Below are 12035 nucleotides of genomic sequence, written 5' to 3'. Positions count from 1 at the left end.
TCTATGGGGGGGGGGTCAAATCTTAATACTGAATTCTAGCTATTTTCAAGGCTAATAGGTAATCTATTCTAATAAAAGGGTATGGGGAGCTGGGCTCTGCTACGGGGGAGAGGAAAAATAAATAAATAAAAATACTATACAACTGGGAAAGGCTCCTTTTTTTAAGGTGACCTTTACATTGACATTAAAAAAACACCAATCCCTTAAAATACATGCTTGGGAGATGTCTTTAACCCTTTCGCTACCACAGGCATTAATACTATGTTAGTGCATTCTAAGCCCTGATTGGCTGAAGCAATGCACCTGACTGCTTGTCAGGTGCAAGGCTTTGCCCAATCAGGGCACAGTGAATAGCTGGTTTTTAAGGAGTGGGCCGGAAAGCCGGCCTTTGCTTCCTTAACAAGGGATAAGTCATCAGCTGTCATTGGGCTTCCCCACTGACAGCTAAATGAAAAAATAAAACATGCCGGCAGTAAAAAAATGTGACCCTTTGGGCCCTTTGGGTCTGGCATGAAATTTAAGGGCAACCTCACGCCAAAAAAAAATAAATGTGTAGGGTCCTCCCAAAATCCATACCAGACCCTTATCCAGGCATGCAGCCTGGCAGGCCAAGAGAGGGAGGGACGAGCGAGAAGTCCTCCTCCTGAACCATACCAGGCCACATGCCCTCCACATGGGGGTGCCCTCCCACCCCAAAGCACCTTGTCCCTATGTTGATGGAGACAAGGGGCTCTTCCCCAAACCCCAGGCGGTGGTTGTGGAGGTCTGCTGGCAGGGGGCTTATTGGAATCGGGAAGCTACCTTTAAAAAGGGGGCCCCAGATCCTGGCCCCCCCCCCATGTGAATGAGTAGGGGTACATTGTGCCCCTACTCATTCACTCAAAAAATTGTCACAAAGAAATAAAAACACACACACAGTTTTTGACAATTCCTTTATTATAAATAAGAAAACAATGCCCCCGATGTAGATCTATCGTCAGTCACAACGCCCGCCCCGACCGGAAATAGTAAAAAAAGCCCACAACAAAGTCTACTGCCAGCTGCCTGCTCCGCCGTCTGACAGTTCCCAAATAGGTAAGAGGCGGAGCCACCTGGAAACATCACCTGGTGGCACTGCCTCCACCTGACATCATCGACCAGTGCATGCTTGGTCAGTGATGTCAAAAGAGGGCTGTGCCACCAGGTGTCATTGCCAGGTGGCCCCCCTTAACTATTTAGGAACTGTCACATAGTGGAGCGGGCAGACAGTGGTAGCCTTCATGACGGTGAGCAGATGTCACAATTGGCAATAGATCTGCAACTGGAGAGATAGTTTTTTTATTTTTAATAAAGGTATTGTCAAAAACTGTGTGTGTGTTTTATTTCTCTTTGACACTTTTTTTTTTGGTGAAAGAGTAGGGGTATAACATACCCCATACTCATTTACATGGGGGGCGGGTACTCAGGGCCCCTGTGGTAAAGGGGGCTTCAAGATTCCAACAAGCCCTATGCCTGCAGACCCCCCACAATCGCTGGCCAGGATTGTGGGGAAGTGCCAAAGCACCCCCATGTTGAGGGCATGTGACCTGGCATGGTTCAGGAAGGGGGGCACTCAGGTGCCCCGCTCCTTTTTCTGGCCTGCCAGGCTGCATGCTCAGACAAGGGTCTGATATGGATTTTTTTGTACAAAATTTTGGCATGATATAGATTGTGGGGGGGGGGGGGGGCACAACATCTTTTTTCACATTTTTGTATTGCCGGCAATGTTCCATGTTCAGGAGTTCTGCTGCGAACCGAACCGGGGGTGTTTTCCACCCAACTCTAATTTTAGGTATCACCACACATATTAGAGTGAAATAAATCTAGGGTCATCATTTCCAGTTATTTCCAAACTGATGACCTGTAAGGTCTATTACAGTGTCACTGTTTCACAGGGACCTGCACTTTTAACCACTTAAGCCCCGGAAGATTTTACCCCCATTCCGACCAGGGGGTATTTTGCGATTTGGCACTGCGTGACTTTAACGGACAATTGCGCGGTCGTGCGACGCTGTACCTAAACGAATTTGGCGTCCTTTTTTTCCCACAAACAGAGCTTTCTTTTGGTGGTATTTGATCACCTGTGCGATTTTTTGATCACGCGCTATAAACAAAAAAAGAGCGTCAATTTTGCAAAAATAACAATATTTTTCACATTTTTTTATATGAAATTCCCCCCAAAAAAATGTAAAAATCAAAATTTTTTAACATTTTCGGCCAATTTGTTTTATGCTACCTATGTTTGGTAAAAAAAAATCGCAAAAAGCGTATTTTGATTGGTTTGCGCAAAAGTTATCGCATTTACTAACAAAGGGAAAGATTTTTGTCATTTTTGTTGTTTTTTTTTTTAACGCGTAATGGCGGCGATCTGCGATTTTTTTTGCGGTACTGCGACATTGCGGCGGACAGATCGGACCCTTGACTGACATTTTTGACACTTTTGGGGTTACCAGTGACATTTCTACAGTAATCAGTGCTATATATATGCACTGTTACTGTAAAAATACACTGGTAGTGAAGGGGTTAACTTTATTTGGGAGGGAGGGGCTGTGTGTGTCCCTAGGGGCGTGCTTTCTACTGTGATTGGCTGTGGCTTCAGCTGTAAGGACACTGATCAACGGATCTACATAGTAGATCCATGTGATCTGTGTCTTTGCAGCGAGGAGAATGACAGGCAGCTTGTTTACACAAGCTGCCTGACATTCTCCCTCTCCCCCGCCGATCGCCGAGTGACCGGCGGACATCGGGTCCGCTGGTCACACGCGCGGGGGGGTCCGTGACCACGCGGGAGCGGGAGCACGCCTCGCTCCCTAGACCCTCACAAGCAAGCAACGTAGCCCTACGTTAGTTTGCCTGTGAGGGGCTGACCGCCGACGTAGATAGTCGTGCGGCGGACGGCAAGTGGTTAAAGGAGTTGTAAAGTCAGAAGGTTTTTTATCTTAATGCATTCTATGCATTAAGATAAAAAAAAAACATCTGGCTGTTGCAGCCTCCCCAGCACCCCCTAATACTTAACTGAGCCCCATCTCTTTCCAGCAATGCCCACAAGTCCCTAGGCCATCTGATTGGCTGAGACACGGCGCCATAGGCTCCCCCGGCTGTCAATCAAAGTCAGTTTTCCAATCAGGAGCAAGAGGGGGCAGGGCCGAATGGCAGCTCCGTGTCTGAATGGATACACAGAGCTGCAGCTCAGCTCAGGTGCCCACATAGCAGGCTGCTTGCAGTGGGGGCACTCAACAGGAGGGAAGGGCCAGGAGCAGCAACGAGGGACCCAAGAAGAGGAGGATCCAGGGTGCTCTGTGCAAAACTAACTGCACAGAGCGGGTAAGTATAACATGTTTGTTAAAAAAAAAGAAATTAGACTTTATAGCCACTTTAAGGTTTGACCTGTTTAGTATCTATTTAACCACTTAAGGACCGCCCGCCGCAGATATACTGCGGCAGGCTTTCCCTCCTGCGCGAACCGACGTAGCCCTACATCGGTCACGTGCCTGTAGCTAAGGGGCGAGCGTGTGCCCCCGCAGCCACACTCCCGCCCCCACTCGGCAGCAGGGACTCCGATGCACGGGGCTCTGATTGCTGCCAGGCACCCGCGATCGTTCCCCATTGAGAGAGAAGGACGGTCAGCTATTGTAAACACAGCTGACCGTTCTTCTCTCTGGAATGATCACAGAGCCCATGTGATCCTGCTATATAGGATCACAGGTCTCTGTGATCATTTCAAAAGCCCCTCCCCCATACAGTTAGAAACACTCCCCTAGGCTTAAATTTAAGCCCTTGATCGCCCACTGTGTTAACCCCTTCCCTGCCAGTGTCATTACAGTAACAGTGCATATTTTTAGCACTAATTACTGAAGTAATGTCCCTGGTCCCCCCAAAAGTGTTAAAAATGTTAGGGGTCCGATCTGTCCGCCGCAATGTCGCAGTCCCGCTAAAAATCACAGATCGCCGCCATTACTAGTAAAAAAAAACAATAAAAATGACATAAATCTTTCCCATAGTTAGTAGACGCAATACATTTTGCGCAAACCAATCAAAATACGCTTATTGTGATTTTTCTTTTACCAAATATATGTGGCAGAAAACAAATTTACCTAAAATGTTAAAAAAAAATTGATTTTTAAATTTTTTTTGGGAATGTTATACAGCGGAATGTGAAAAATATTGTTTTTTTTTTTTTTTCAGAATTGTCGCTCTTTTTTTGTTTGTAGCTCAAAAAATAAAAATCGCAGAGGTGATCAAATACCACCAAAAGAAAGCCCTATTTGTGGGGAAAAAAGGACATCAATTTTATTTAGGTACAACACTGCGCAATTGTCCGTTAAAGTAACACAGTGCTGGATCGCAAAAAAAATGGCCTGGTCATTAAGTGGGAAATCCTTCCCGTCCAGAAGTGGTTAATTGACTAACTACATCTTTCATACTTTACAAAAAGTGTAATATATTGTGTTTGTGCGTTTACCTTTAGTTTATTTTTACTTGAAAATAGGGATTTGATAGTTTCCCTAATATCTTTTGACAAAAAAACAACTACCACATTTTTTTCTTTCCAGGTTCTCTGCTTTCAGAAAATATATAATGTTTGAGGGTTTTAACTAATCTTCAGACCAAAAGTGTGCAACGTGTGTTCCCTGGGGGCAACCAAGCATCAGTAAGTCTGCTTACCTTAAGGGACCCGGGACTGCTATAAGTGAAGTTACACTTGCCATCTATATTCTCCCAACTCTGGTACAGCGGTGAGCATTACACAAGAGTGCTTACAGCCATTAGCATTTATTTATATAGGGGCAGCTAAGCAGTCGGTGCGGGCATACAGAGGATTGTCCCCTAAAAGGAGCTCATAGATATGCTCCATGACACCCTCTGTTTTCCTCTCCCTTCCTTACTATGACTAAGGGATTGATGGTGTGCCCGGTAGTACTATCCAGATAAACACCTGCCTGGTTATTACATAGGACCCCTAATGAGGACGCAATATATCATCTTATTGTATGTGGACATGGTGGATTAATGCTACTAGTGCCATAGTATTGGGGCACTTTAAATGTATACTAATACAGCATGTGCTCTATAGATACATGCACATGCACCCCAATACTTTGTTTGTTTGGTATACACAATATAAAGAGATGTATACATTATCCCATAACAATTGTATTTCTATATAAAGTTCATGCCTGTCATACAATCCGAGCCTGCTTACGGAATTACCGTCCGTCCCACGATTTTACACACAAGCGAACACTAGTTGGTTTCTTGGTCTCTTAAGCCCTGAAGAAGCAAAACCAAACAAAACGCGTTGGCTGCGCAGGGACCATGTTCCACCTCTCTTGTGGAGACCCACCACTTGGTTATCCTACTATAAACGTGTTATTGTTTTTAAGTTACAATATATGTTATATGTATGTATGTCTTTTTGAGCATGTTTGCACATGCCCTTTTATGGGAAACCATCATTTGATTAATAAACATGCATTTTCAACAAACTTGCTGTGTTATGCTATATTCTGACCATCTCATTTTGGCCTAAAAAAAAACACTTTTTTCTTTCGTTCTTTATTTTTTGTCTGATATATATAGGGGTGTGGCCTATTTTTTACGGTAATATTTTTATTTATATAGCCTGTACCTTTTTTCCAAAGCAAAGCTGAAGTTAGGATTTAAATTGTATTTTACGTAAAGCCTGTTTCCTGATCAGAGTAAAAATTGATCACCTAGGATGAATTATCCCCACCAGTTGCCAGTTGCTTGCTTCTATCCTCCACATTCACAAACATGCCAACTTTCCAATGTGAACTTGCCTTTACAGTGTTTGTTCATAAGGACAATAATTTTGCAGTTATATCTAAACTTGCCACTGTCTAGTCTTCATAAACATCTTTAGTGTTTAAATCAAAGGTCATTTAGAAGCCAACTTTTTTTTACGTCACTATTGTTAGCAACTAAGTGTTTCAGTAGTGTTTGTAATTAAAGTAGTTGTAAACCCTTACTTATGTCCACTGAAGTGACTAGCCTCATGTGATCTACAAAGATGAAACAAATTCTCCTACGTAAGTTGTAGCTTAGCTGTTTTTATGCAGCCCTCTCTTCTCTCCTGACATGCAAATGTCACACATCAAAGGCTTCCAAAAGGCAGGGGACAGGGAACTAATGTCACACATTGCAGAGCACAGAAAGAAAACTGAGTGTAATCTGAAAACTGGGTGCCTAAATGGAGGGAATGGACACAGTCTCATAGGGAAACATGCACAGCGGGAGCTGTCAATTATCTGCTGTGTGCTGGGGGGGGGGGGGACCTCCCGGGTTCGCCAGGTTTTGAGATTAAGTTACAGAAGGGATTTATGCAGTTAGCAGAGGAAGGAGGGAGCAGACAACATTCACACTATGTGCTTTAAAGCGGAGTTCCACCCTGAACAATTTTTTTTAGATAAAAATATCCCCGGGACAGTCAGGGCTAGTGCATTTAAGCAACGATAGCCCTTGAACTGTCCACTGTTTCACTTACCTTTTAGAAGAAATACTTACCTTGAAAATGTCTTGTCCAACGCTGCCATCTCAGGTGTGGGCAGCTGAAGCCGGAGTGTCCTCTTCGGGGTGCTTTTCAGTGATGTCGGAGTCCGAGAATGCCCTGCACCGGCCCTGCTCATCACTTTCAGGTGCCGGCGCTTCATCCCTGTACAGCTTCTGGGCATGCCCAGAAGCTGTTCAGCAGGGATTGATGCGCCTGCACCGGAAGTGAGGAGCAGGGCGGGTGCAGGCACATTGACTCCTGGGAGCAATGACGTTCGGCTCCCAGGAGTCAATGCAAGCAGAAAGTGACATTGTGCGCCGTGTCCGCAGAGGGAGGAAGAGGAAGGAAGGAAGGTAAGTATATTTTCATCAAAAAGAAGGTAAGTGAAACAAAAAAAAAAGTAAATTATCCAATTCTTTTTCAGGAACATTAAAGCAAGCGGATGGTGAAAAGTTGATTTTGAGGGTGGAACTCGGCTTTATGAGGCAAGTACACCTTATAGAAGGATAAACTTTGTTTGTTTTTCATTTAAGAGGTTTACAAACCCTTTAAATTAAGATTTGTTTTACTTATAATGTTTGTCAACAGAATTTAAAATTGGAAACTTGATATGGAGAACATCAGCATGGTTTCCAAAATATCTAGTCCCAGGTTGTCAGCCTGGAAACTTTTGCAAAGTCCTGCTCTATTGTGGTCTAGTAAAATTTAGTAAAAAAGCAAAGTGTTCAAAGGCATCTACCTGCCTATGAGACAAAAGTGCTGATTGGTTACCTCTGGCTGAGCAGCCAGTTGGTGCCTCTGCATTCACAGAGCCGCATCAAGCTCATAAAATGAAAACAACAGTGTTCCATGGGGACATACACTTCAAGAAGTAGAAATGCATTGGTGGGTTCTTGCTGAAATATATTTAAAAGTAAAAGGTTCACTTTAAGGGTTTAAGAGGTTGTAAACCCTTACATATACTCAGTGAAATGACTAGCCTCAGGTGATGCACGAAGATAAAACAAATCCTCCTACATACGTTGTACCTGTTTATCTGCAGCCATTTGTCTCATACAGCCTTCTACAACACACACATGAAAACATTTTCTCAGCAGCAGACAGCATGGGGAAGGGATATGACTTCACACAAACTGCAGTGCTAGAGCACAGAGCTGTGTGTAATCTGAAAGCTCATTGGAGGAAAGTGACACCCTCCCCCCCCAAAAAAAAAAACAGGTTCAGAGAAACATAGAGCCATGGGTATGAGTCACCTGCTGTGCTGGCGAGGGGCAGGCTGTCTCCTGGAAGGCTGAGTTATTGGCTTAAAGCAGAAGTAAACCCATCAATTTAATAGTTTAAAAAAACAGTTAACATTCCTGGCATGCTGGAAATGCTAGCTGTCACATTGGTTGTGCTCTCAACCAAACTGTCATACCATCCAATGGCTGGTGTCATAACGGATCACGTGTGCAGCATCATGGCAGTTGCAGATTAAACAGAGGTCAAGATGGCAGCTTTCTTGGCTGAAATTAATAAGAGGGTTTAGTTCCACTTTAATCTATTAGGAGTGAATCATGCAGATAGCAGAGAGAGGAGAGATCAGAGGGGAATCAGACTCGGTGCTTTGGATTCAGATTAGTACACACTATAGTTGGATGTGCTTATGTTTCCATGTATAAGGTTTACAACCATTTCAAAATATTGGGTTAAGCTTATCCTTAACCACATTAAGACCACTCGTGGCAGATTTACTGCGGCAGGCAGCCTCTCCTGCATGAACCGACGTAGCCCTACGTCGGTTGCGCGCATGGTGCTGGGGGGCAAGCGCGAGGTGCTGGGGGGCAAGCTGCGATTTCCGTCGGCCACCCGTGTATGCTCCCCGCTGAGAGAGAAGAATGGTCAGCTGTTGTAAGAACAGCTGACCGTTCTTCTCTCTGAAATGATCACAGAGCGCCTGCGATCCTGCTATATAGGATAACAGGTCTCTGTGATCATTTCACAAGTCCACCCCCCCCCACAGTTAGTAAACACTCCCCTAGGCTCACACTTAACCCTTTGATCACCCCTAGGTTAACCTCTTCCCTGCCAGTGTCATTATTACAGAAACAGTGCATATTTTTAGCACTGACTACTGTAGTAATGTCACTGGTCCCCCCAAAAGTGTCAAAAATGTCAGTTAGGGGTTTGATCTGTCTGCTTCAATGTCGCAGTCCGCTAAAAATTGCAAATCGTCGCCATTACTAGTAAAAATAAATAAATAAAAATGACATAAATCTTTCCCCTAGTTTGTAGACGTGATAACTTTTGCACAAACCAATCAAAATATTCTTATTGCGATTTTTTTCCCAAAAATATGTAGCAGAATACAAATCGGCCTAAAATTATGAAAAGTTTTGTTTTTTACATTTTTTTTTTTGGGGGGGGGGATGTTATATAGCAGAATGTGAAAAATATTGTTTTTTTTTCCCAGAAAGGTCTCTCTTTTTTTTTTTATAGCGCAAAAAAAATAAAAATTGCACAGGTGATCAAATACCACCAAAAGAAAGCTCTATTTTTGGGGGAAAAAAAGGACATCAATTTTATTTCAGTACAGCGTTGCACGACCGTGCAATTTTTACGTTAAAGTAATGCAGTGCCGAATTGCAAAAAATGGCTTGGTCATTTAGGGGCAAATTCTTCTGGTCCAGAACTGTTTAAGAATGGATGAGGTTAGGAGAGACTTAAACTGAGGTAAAGTTTAGGGGGTTTATAAGGTTAGAAGTAACTGACTTAGCTATTATTCTTCGTTGGGTGAAGTAAGGTTAGAAGTAACAGCTTAGCTATTATTCTTCCTTGGGTGAAGTACTTGCTTGGATGTATTGTAGTCATTTGCCTTTTTGTGTTTACTGTAGCCGTCTTTTCACTTGAAATGCAATTGACTGGTACTACTTATGCTTAAATGTACAACACCAAAAGTATTGTGCCTAAAATTAGCATACAGTTATTCTCAGAGTGAAAATAAATCAGTCTTAGTACATGTTAAGTGTTTTGCTGTCTTTGCTTTCTAGGGTCCCAGAACATTTGATATTAATTGAGAACAAACCAATGAATATGGATCTAATTAGAATAAAGTGTTTGTATTTTAAGGCTTTATTTCATATTTTGTATAAACAGATGAATCAAAGTCTGTAACGGGGGGAAAACATTTTCAAAAGAAAATATAAGGTTTGGCACCTTCTTCAAATGGATGCCTGCTTTGCTTCAATCTTAGATCATAATTGCCTCTAAGAAATGAACAAAGTTTTCTGAAATGAGCTGAAATAACAAAGTAGTATTTCACACCACCTGCCTATCTATTGTATTCCTTAGCAAAAATATTTTTTAAAATAGGAAGACATGTACTGGAATATTCCATATCCTTATATTACAAATGAAAAAAAACTATAGTTAAGAAACGTGTACCTGGTAAAGGAACAAAAAAGTGAATGGTAGGCAATGTTTCCAATTTAACTAAGAGTGTTTTAATGCTGTTGGTTGAAAGCCAAACATTTTCTTGACTCTATCTTAAAGTTTCTTATTATTTTTTATGTTTATATATTGGCATTGTTGAAATCCAGAAACCAATGCAATATGGAAGATTTGGTCAGCCTTCAATAAAAACCTTGAAATATATAGAAATAAAAAACAGTTCCAATAAAAATTCTGCTACAAATGTCCCACTGAAGACTTGTGAATAATCCACCTGTAAACCTTTAATAGGAATAGATGTACATGTGTCATAAAGTTAACTATATCACTAAAAAAAAAAAAAATTGCCAAATGATTAATTCATCATGTATCAATTAATGAAACATTCTATTGAGAGAAATTAAAAAGAAATTGAACAAAAGACAACAATATTACATTACTATCTGTACGAAATCGAATTGTTTTACCAATTATGAAATTACATAAAATGTATTTGATTATGATTCAACTCTTGGGTTGTCATTAAAGTACGAAAAAAATAGAGGAATGGGAAGAAGATCTCAATAAATGAGTCTCAACCTTTTCTAATGTTTTACTGATACCACATCCTCTATTACAAGACACTGAAAAATCCCTTCCAATAAGAGCTAGTAGAACTTTTTAAGTACCACACTAGATTGAAACAATTAAAATATTAAAACACCAATGACCAGGTGCCACTGGAAGCCATTCATGCCCATGCCATCACACTACCTCCACCATGTTTTACAGGTGACGTTGTGGGCTTTGGATCATGAGCTGTTCCAAGACTTCTCCACACTTTTTTCTTCCCGTCATTCTGGTACAGATTATTTTTAGTTTCATCCGCCCAAGGAATGCTTTTCCAGAACTGGTTTGGCTATTTTAGATGTTTTTTGACAAAGTCTAATCAGGCTTATGAATGGTATGTACCTTGTGGTGAACCCTCTGTATTTGCTCTCAGGAAGTCTTCTCTTGATTGTAGACTTTGACAATGATACACCCACCTCCTGGAGAGTGTCCTCCACTTGTCTGGATGTGGTGAATGGGTTTTTCTCTACCATAGAGAGGATCCTGTGATCATCCACCACTGTTGTCTTCCGTGGACAACCAGGCCTTTTTATGTTGCAGAGCTCACCAGTCCGTTGCTCTATCCTCAAAATGTACAAAACTGTTGATTAGGCCACTCCCAATGTTGCTGCTATCACTCTGATTGATTTGTTTCATTTTTGAAGCACTACCATGGCCTGTTTTACAGCTCCTTTGAACGCATGATGTAGGTTCAGAGCAATATGCAAGCATTTGAAAATGCAAATGCTACACTTAGTATCAACTTCAGATCTTTTACCTGCTGATTTGAGAAAGAAATAACAAAGGAGTAGCCCACACCTGGCCACCATGAAACAGCTTTTGATTCATTTGTCTAACTACTTTGGGTCCCTTGAAAAAAAAAGGGGGGGGGTGGCTATTCTTAAGAGCTGTAATTCCTAAATGCTTCCTCCGATTCTCAAATAAAACCTGAGAGTATGCACTTTCAGCCTATGTCCATTATATATATATATATATATATATATATATATATACATATACATATACATATATACATGTTGAATATGTTTTGGTAAATACCTAAAAAAAAATTTGTGCCTGTGTCCAAATACCTTTGGACCTAATTGGACCTAATTGTATATGGGGGGTCTATACATGACAATACGTACCATGGTAGTGGTATGTACAAACTACACCCCTACTCCCCAATCACATAAAAAAATTATGCCTTAGGAGTGGACCACATGGATCCCATTGGATTCCAAATATTTATTTATTTGCAGTCTATATCGACCGACCATAATATATATTCAATAATGATAAAGGACATTTCCTACAGTATGTTTACTGGTGAAATCTGAATGTCTCCTCTACGGCTGCAATTCTTCAATTATTGGGAACAAGTTACATGCAATGCTATCAACAGCAGGTAAAAAATGCATATGGAGACTGTAATGAAATGGACTATGTACTGCTCAATGGTCCATGTTACTTACTTGTTGGATTTAGT

This window comes from Pelophylax lessonae (assembly GCF_965119305.1).
Source record: "Pelophylax lessonae genome assembly, chromosome: 1".
NCBI lineage: Eukaryota > Metazoa > Chordata > Amphibia > Anura > Ranidae > Pelophylax > Pelophylax lessonae.
Note: the sequence above shows the minus strand (reverse complement) of the source record.